This window comes from Neltuma alba, unplaced genomic scaffold (genome assembly GCF_004799145.2).
Source record: "Neltuma alba isolate B1F8T4 unplaced genomic scaffold, ASM479914v2 tig00012524_pilon, whole genome shotgun sequence".
Lineage (NCBI taxonomy): Eukaryota > Viridiplantae > Streptophyta > Magnoliopsida > Fabales > Fabaceae > Neltuma > Neltuma alba.
The window spans coordinates 61,120-68,931 of record NW_021636990.1 but is presented as its reverse complement, the minus strand read 5'-3'; the positions used below and the strand labels follow the sequence as shown (position 1 = coordinate 68,931).

The window sequence follows — 7,812 nt, the reverse complement described above, 5'->3', positions numbered from 1 at the left end:
TATGGTTGAGGGAGATCTATAGAAAAAATTTAAAAAAAATTGATAAATATGAAAAATGAGTCTTATATTTAGGATCAAAATTAACTTAATAATTATATCTTATATTAAAGACCCAAAAAGTATAATTGATCAGGTTAGGAATTAATTGTCAATTTTGATAGCACTCTTGGGGTGTAAACCAGTTGCTTTTCGTATTTGGTTTATAAGATCTTGGCCCAGAATCTAAAGACACAGAAGCTCGGGCCCAGCCCAAAAGGGATTAGAGGAAGACTTTGAATAGTGGAGTTTTGCGTTTTGAGGGAACCGGAGGGAAAGAGAATTCTGTTATGAACCGTTGGAGGAGAATCATTTAAAGGGATTGGACCGAAGAAGAAAAGGGATATTCATTAATTCCTCGACGCTCTGCTCTGACTCGGGGGAACCTTCATCTTTTTCCGTGTCTCTCGCCCTTTCTTCCAGATTTCAGAACTCCATCGCCATTTCGTTCTCTACATGGCTGTCACATCAATTAATCGAAGCCGTTCACAGATCCAGAACATGCGTAGCTGAATCCTTTTTGTTCACTTCGAGATATGACCGTACCTGAGCCTTCGATCTTCACCCCGAGAGTTCTTCTCAATCTGTTCTGGGCTAAGTCCTTCCATTTGATTGAACGAGTTGTAAGATTAAATGTTAGAATTCAGATTTGAACTGTTTGCTGTTATCTGGAGTAGTGAGATTATTAGGAGCAATAATTGATAATCATATGTAAGCTCAAGTCGACGTTTACATCCTCTGGTTGAACTGATTCTGCATCTGAATTCTGAACCAAGTTTAGTTATTGCTATTGATTTGAGTCAGTTAAATTGAATTGGACCGAGTTGGTCATTAGTAGAGGAATTGAATTACTGATTATTACCCGGAGGCCGAATCAATTAATACTTGCTGTGAATTCTTTCGAGTTGAATATTCGCATTGAGTAGGCTTACAAGTTGTGAGTCAAGCTGTTCTTCGATCCACCAACCTCTGTTACTAAATAGGCAAGGAGGGTACGGATTATCTCTAAGGGAACATTCTCACCATTTGTCTCAAGTGTTATCATTGTACTCAACTCTTTCCGTAATCTACAATTTCCTCTCTGAATATAAAAGCGAAACATATAAACAGTAGTTTAGCATTAAATCAGAAATTTATAGAAATATTTTTCCTCCGTTTACAATCTTTAATTTGTTAATTTGTGGTTCTTTGGACCTTTTAGGAACTTTAGTATCATTCAGCTCCTTTGAGATATGACCTAGGCTAGATTCTTACAGTACAGCATTTTAGCTTGGTAATTTTGTTAAGCACTACGACATGCTTTTCAGTGTTCTGTTGCGAAGCCTGTGTCGAAGAGAGGACTATGATATGGCAGAAAAGCTATCACTGCTGGCATTTTCTATTGAAAATCATCAAAATGTTGATCTTGATTTGTACAATGCTGTTATTTTGGGCGTTTATAAAAGGAGCAAGGTTTCAGAAGCCTTTGGTTCATGCTATTTATTGATGGAGAAAGGCTTACATCTGGAATTGACATGTCTAGATGAACTAATGTCCGCTCTAGAGGCTGAAGGAAGATCAGATGAAGCTGCATTTATATCTAAGAGGATGCAAAGGCAAGAATTGTTAGGCAGCTCTTCACAAAAATAGGGACTCATTCTCACTGCTTCACAAATATGATGCAATAGCAGCAGCCCATTAATCGTTCTGTGCTTCAGACTTTTCAAGATGAAAATTCATCGCCACCCCAATCGAGCATGATGTGCATTAGTAAGTTACCTTTCATTCATCATTTGGATTGAAAATTGTCATAAAATAGTGAATGGTTTCCTATTCATTCTATTCCAATCTTGTAAAAGTAGTAGGGTACGAGGCTGCTGATCCTTTTGTTTGTTTTGCGAAGAGAGGCTAGATCTCTTGATTGTATTTCCCAAAGCATTGCATGTAAGCATTGCAAGTAATGGCTCTTCAGTCCCAACAGAGAACGACTTATAATGCCTTTTGAAGTTAATATGCATTGGTCCCTTCTCACTTTTCAATGACCATTATCTGTTGTAAGTTGTAACCTCTCTCCTAATTGCTACAAGGAAATCAAGGTCAAGTTCACAGTGCAGGTGACCCTGAATCCTCGTTGGATGCTTCAGATCAAGCAGCATTGACAAACCTGAGTGATGTACTACGACACCTTCCTGTTTTTGCATTGATCGTCTTTCAGAGGATATATAATGTAAAAGTTTTTTGAATTAAAAAAACTCTGGCTTTGCATTTCTAATTTCCCTCTTTTATTTCATTAATATAATGCCTTGCATTGAAGTTTAAGTCAATTTATATGTGCAAAAGATTGATTTGAAGTTGATTTGAAGTGTGTCTGGTGTGACTCTGGTTTCATACTGAACCAATATTGAACAATGTGGTCGAGCTAGTAGCGAGGGCCTGGAGAAACTTTCAAGAGGTCTTACATCTGAAACTTCGTATCATCATTGCTCAGGAAAGACTAGCTTGCTTACTTTGTTCGTGCGCAAAGAAGGCCCGTTGAAGTGCAGGTGAAAAAAGTTGAGTTGATGGTCTTTTAACTTTGTGAAAGGATGTAAAGGGAAACTAAGAAGAGCACTTAAAGAAATTATAGAATGAGATGTTATGATGAATGAGATATTAAAGTTTAGCAGCGTTGTGCTATCCATCTAGTTGAGTTAATGAGATAAAGTTGCTTGTTCTTCTTGTTAAATGTTAATGAATTATTTGAAAGTAGTTAAAAGAATGAAGGTATTCGAACTTCAAAAGTACTCCATCCAGTTGTGGTATCCTAATGCATCTAATACATTTTCTTTTTTCATTTATGTCATTATTACTCTTTTATAGTTTCCCATTTATATGTAAGAGTGTATTTGGAAAAAAAATTGCATTTGCTACATATTAATTGCTTTTAACTGTTTTTTTAAACAATATAATTTAGTTAAAAGAATCTTATAATAAGGAACAAAGAGAGTAGAAATAAGCAAGCTGAACATTTTGTTTTTTTTTTTTTTTCCAGTTGAGCTTGAAAGGTCATTTAGGCCTAGTTAACGTTTTTATTCCAATGACGTTAACCAAAGTGGCTTGAATTAAGTCACAAGCTCTGTTTGGATCAGCGATTAGAAAAGCTGCTTATCGAAAAAGTAATTTATGAATAAGTGAAGTCAGGTAAAAGCTAAATTGAATAAACTTAATTGTATTTGGATTGGAGTTCAAAAAAGCTAGTTTGCAAATATGAGATTGGCAAAAAGTTGTTTCGATTATAGTTGAATAAAAGTAAGTTTGGTTGTAAAATGACCAAAATGGATATGAGTTTTAATAAATAATGAAAAATGATTAAAAAAATGATTTCACATAATACAATGGAATTAAAATAATTTAATATGAAGAAGTGAATTAAATTTTAAAATTTTAGAGAAATCATAAAAAATATTTTAAATACAAAGTGAAAGATGGAAAAAAAAATGAATTGAGATAATATAATGAAGAAGTAAAATTTAATGAGTGAATTTAAATTAAAAAATTTAGAGAAATAATAAGAAATATTTAAAATATGAAGTGAAACATGATAAAAAAAATGAATTGGCATAATACAATAAATTTAAATTAATTTAATATGAAAAAGTGTAATTGATTGAGTGAATTAAATTTGAAAGCATCAAAGACATGAAAAAAAAATATTGCTAATATAAAGCTAAACATAATTTGAATGGATAAAAATGTTTTGAACTCCAATTGGCAGTATTGCGACAAAGTGAAACGAAATAATATTACATAATTAATTAATTGATAATCTATGGATAATTTGGTCTCTGATTGCATCACGGACGTGATTCATATGCGATGAAGACTGTGATGTAACATTTGAAGATGATGACTGACTACCTTCAGCCTGATCATGTTTGCCAATTATATTACCTTTTTCAACTTGTTCAAAAAAAAAGTCGGAGCTTGAATGTCTCCTTATAAGGTTAAGAATGGTCATTGTTGCACAAACCATATACACTTGTGTTTGGAAGTCGTAACTACGCATGTTTCGTAAGATTTGAAATCTATTCTTCCAAATACCGAATGTTCTTTCTATTGTACACCTTAAACTGGGATGATAATAATTGAAGGCTTTGTTACTATTTCGGAATCCTACTTGTCGTCGGAAGTCCAGAAGGTGATAGTGTTCAAATCTGTATGGACCTAGCTAGATATCCCTTTGGTGTTGGATATCCCACATCAACCAAGTAATATTTCCCTAATAATTCATGAAACAATTTAAGAGATTGTGAAATGAATAAAAATATGAAATAATTAAAAAAAACATGCGTGATTGGAACATAGAAACATATACCTAGGGGTGGATGAGGGAAATTAAGAGATGAATTTGTAATAACACTATCAAATATACGAGCATCATGTGCAGATCCCTCCCATCTTGCCAAGACAAAAGTGAAACACATATCCCAATCACATATAGCCATGACATTTTTTAATGGATTTCCCTTTCTGTCAATAAATTTGTCTCGTTTTGCAACGGGGACAACACACTGTATATGAGTGCCATCAATTATTTCGATTGCATCCTTAAAAAATGGATAATAACGTGGATTGTTCTCAATTTTTCTGAGTTCCATGAAATGTAGGACCTATGGGTCAAATAAATTCACTCGATAGGCTAAGGCAAGCTTGCAGTACATTGTGAAAGTGCCTACTTACAGTTTCCCCTGAACGTTGAAACCATTCCTGGATCATCCTATTGCATTGTCCATATGCAACCGTGTTTAAAAACATCGCGACCATTTCTTCAATTCCTATATACTTAGACTTTTTTGAACCATGTTCCTCTAATTTAGTACATAAGAGGTGGAAAACATGTTTATCCACTCTAAACATTTTGGGACATCGATCATCATGCTTCTCCATAATGCCTTGTGCCCATAAGTTTCTTGTTAGCTCACTAGTTTTGCAGGGTTGTTTAAACATATATATTTCACAATATAATAATGACCAACCAATGCACCTACTGCTTCATATTGTGTTAATTCTTCATTAATCATGGATAACTATGTTGAATGGTCATCTTCATTCTACCATGAATCGTTATTCCAATTCCGCAAAGTATCTTCATTTCATGATGAATCATCATTCCAATTATATTAGCCATTTCTGGAATTAACCCTGTAACTGTGATGACAACAAAGTGTGAACATTATAGTTACCAAACTAAACAAAGTGTAAATAATTTTCATACTACAAACAGAAAAGCAAACACATAGATGACAAGTAGAAATTAGAGTCAATATATTACTTAGTCATTAATAAAGTTTCTACAACAGGCCACATCAGTTTAGGTTAAAACAACAATCAATTCAAGTTAACAAGTACAATAACAACAATGAAACAATTAAGTCCTAAACTAAATTCTATTCTGCAGGTCCTTTCCATGTGTCTGGGTCTTGTGCTGCCGGTATCAACCACCCCCAACAACTTGCATCTATCATGCATAAACTCCAAATAGACTCGCCTAGCCCATCTCAACCGCGTAAGCATCTTGGCACATGCATAATATAGTTGAGGGTCATCATTAAGCTCCTCAAGCAAGTTGCGATATGTTTCATGGCATCAATATCCTTTCACTTCTTTACCGTCGGGTTTTCAATCTGACACACTTGTTCAACTGATTATGCCTGAAAGCCGCATGACAGAACTATGGAAGGGCAGAATGGTATGTTCATGTTCTTCTTTTAGCTCGTAAATATTTAAATTACTAGAAATTATTCAATCAAACTCCTAAACAAATATAGATACCTTTTACCCGTTGTTAAATACCCCCCAAGTGTCTTGTTTTAATACAAAAAGTACTATATATTCTCCATTCATAGTGCTCCCTACTTTGAGAAAACTGAATCTAAATGGCAACGCATATATGCATATAAGAAGAAATGTTATAGTTTTCCGTAGAAACATTTAAACACTCAACGCATATATGCATAGATGATACAAATAAAAATATACAATTTCTTCATATATATATATATATATCAAATAGACATCACATATATATTTCATTAGTTTATATGAATATTTTTTTATTGCTAATAAACAAGCCATTTCTATTTATTTGTTCAGATATTTCCTTCTCTACTTCGTGCAGAACGCGCCATAATGTTGAGCGTTAGGGTAATTCCTAAAACCAATGAAAGAAGGAGGGTTAAAGTATTTCATAGAAAACCTCACACACCTAAACGCACTTAATATATACTATTGGTCCTTAATATAATAGCTAGTTGAATATTCAATTTGGTATTAAATATAAGACTTCTAATCTACTTTATCTCTAATATTTTCCTTTCTTTCAAGCAATACTTATAGTCATCACATATGTTATAGAGCTACTATCAAGATATAATTCAAATGCACATAATTAATAAGTGTATTTTGGAAAAAACAATATATATATTTATTAAAAATAACTAACTTAACTAATTTTCTTAATATTTATAAATTAGTTATATAACTCTTCTATACTAAGTACTGTAATATATGCATGCGTGAATAAAAATAAAAACACACGTTAAATAGAAATCATATATATCTTGTTAGTTGATATAAATATTTTGATTAGTGTTCTGAGACAAAGTCATTTCGATTTACTTGTGAAAACATTTCCGTTTCTGCTTCGCGCAGCATATCCGAGAATAATGTTGAGAGGGTGGCTGCTCCCTGAAAATGATATAAGAAGAAATGTAAAAGTATGTCATAGAAAGCTTTACACAAACACTTAACATATACACGCACGATAAAAATAAAAATATATAATTTCTTTATGCATAAATATCTATATTTTTTGTTTTACTAGTTTATATAAATATTTTGATTATCGCTTATAAACCAGTCATTTCTATTTACCTTTTCAGATATTTCTTTTCCTGCTTGTTGCAGCGCATGCTTTAATGTTGAGAGTGAGGGTAATCCCTAAAATCAATGAAAGGAGGAAGGTTAAAATATTTCACAGAAGACGTCACATTAGTTCCCAAACACTTGACACATATACATACATGAATAAAAATAAAACTATATGATTTCTCAATATATATATGCACACATATTAAATAAAAATCATATATATTTTACTAGTCGATATAAGTATTTTGATTATTGTTCATCATATCAACAAGCCGTTTCCATTTACTTGTGTAAGAATTTTCATTTTTGCTGGGCGCAGCATATCTGAGAATCTTTACACAAGAACACTTAACACACACAAACACACACATGATTAAAAAAAAAAATTTCTACACACACGCAGACACATATCAAACAGACATCATATATGTTTTATTAGTTTATATAATTATTTTGAATATTGATGATAAGCGAGTCATTTCTATTAACTTGTTTAGATATTTCCTTCTCTACTTCGTGCAGCACGCTCCATAATTTTAAGGGTGAGGATGATTCCTGAAAGCGAAGAAAAAAGGAAGATTAAAGTTTTGCATAGAACCTTACACACACAAATACTTAACACACACACACACATGATTTCTTACTTTAAATATATCAAATATAAATCATACATATCAAATATATTAAATGGACGTCATTTATGTTTTATTAGTTTACATTATTGCTTATAAACGAATATTTCTATTTACTTGTTCAGATATTTTCTTGTCCAGCACATGCCATAATGTTAAAAGTCAGGGTGATTCCTGAAAACAACGAAGGAAGAAAGGTTAAAATTTTCCATAAAAGACCTCACACGCCCAAACACTTAGACAGATATAGACATGC

General features: G+C 32.6%; 1 long non-coding RNA gene across 1 annotated transcript; it reads left to right on the top strand.

Annotated features, from left to right (window-relative positions):
• Nucleotides 1-510: 510 nt before the first annotated feature.
• On the top strand, nt 511-2,740 carry LOC114728234 (uncharacterized). The gene is made up of 2 exons (XR_003738652.1): nt 511-2,242; nt 2,356-2,740. It is a non-coding gene; the product is annotated as an uncharacterized LOC114728234 (long non-coding RNA).
• Nucleotides 2,741-7,812: the final 5,072 nt, after the last annotated feature.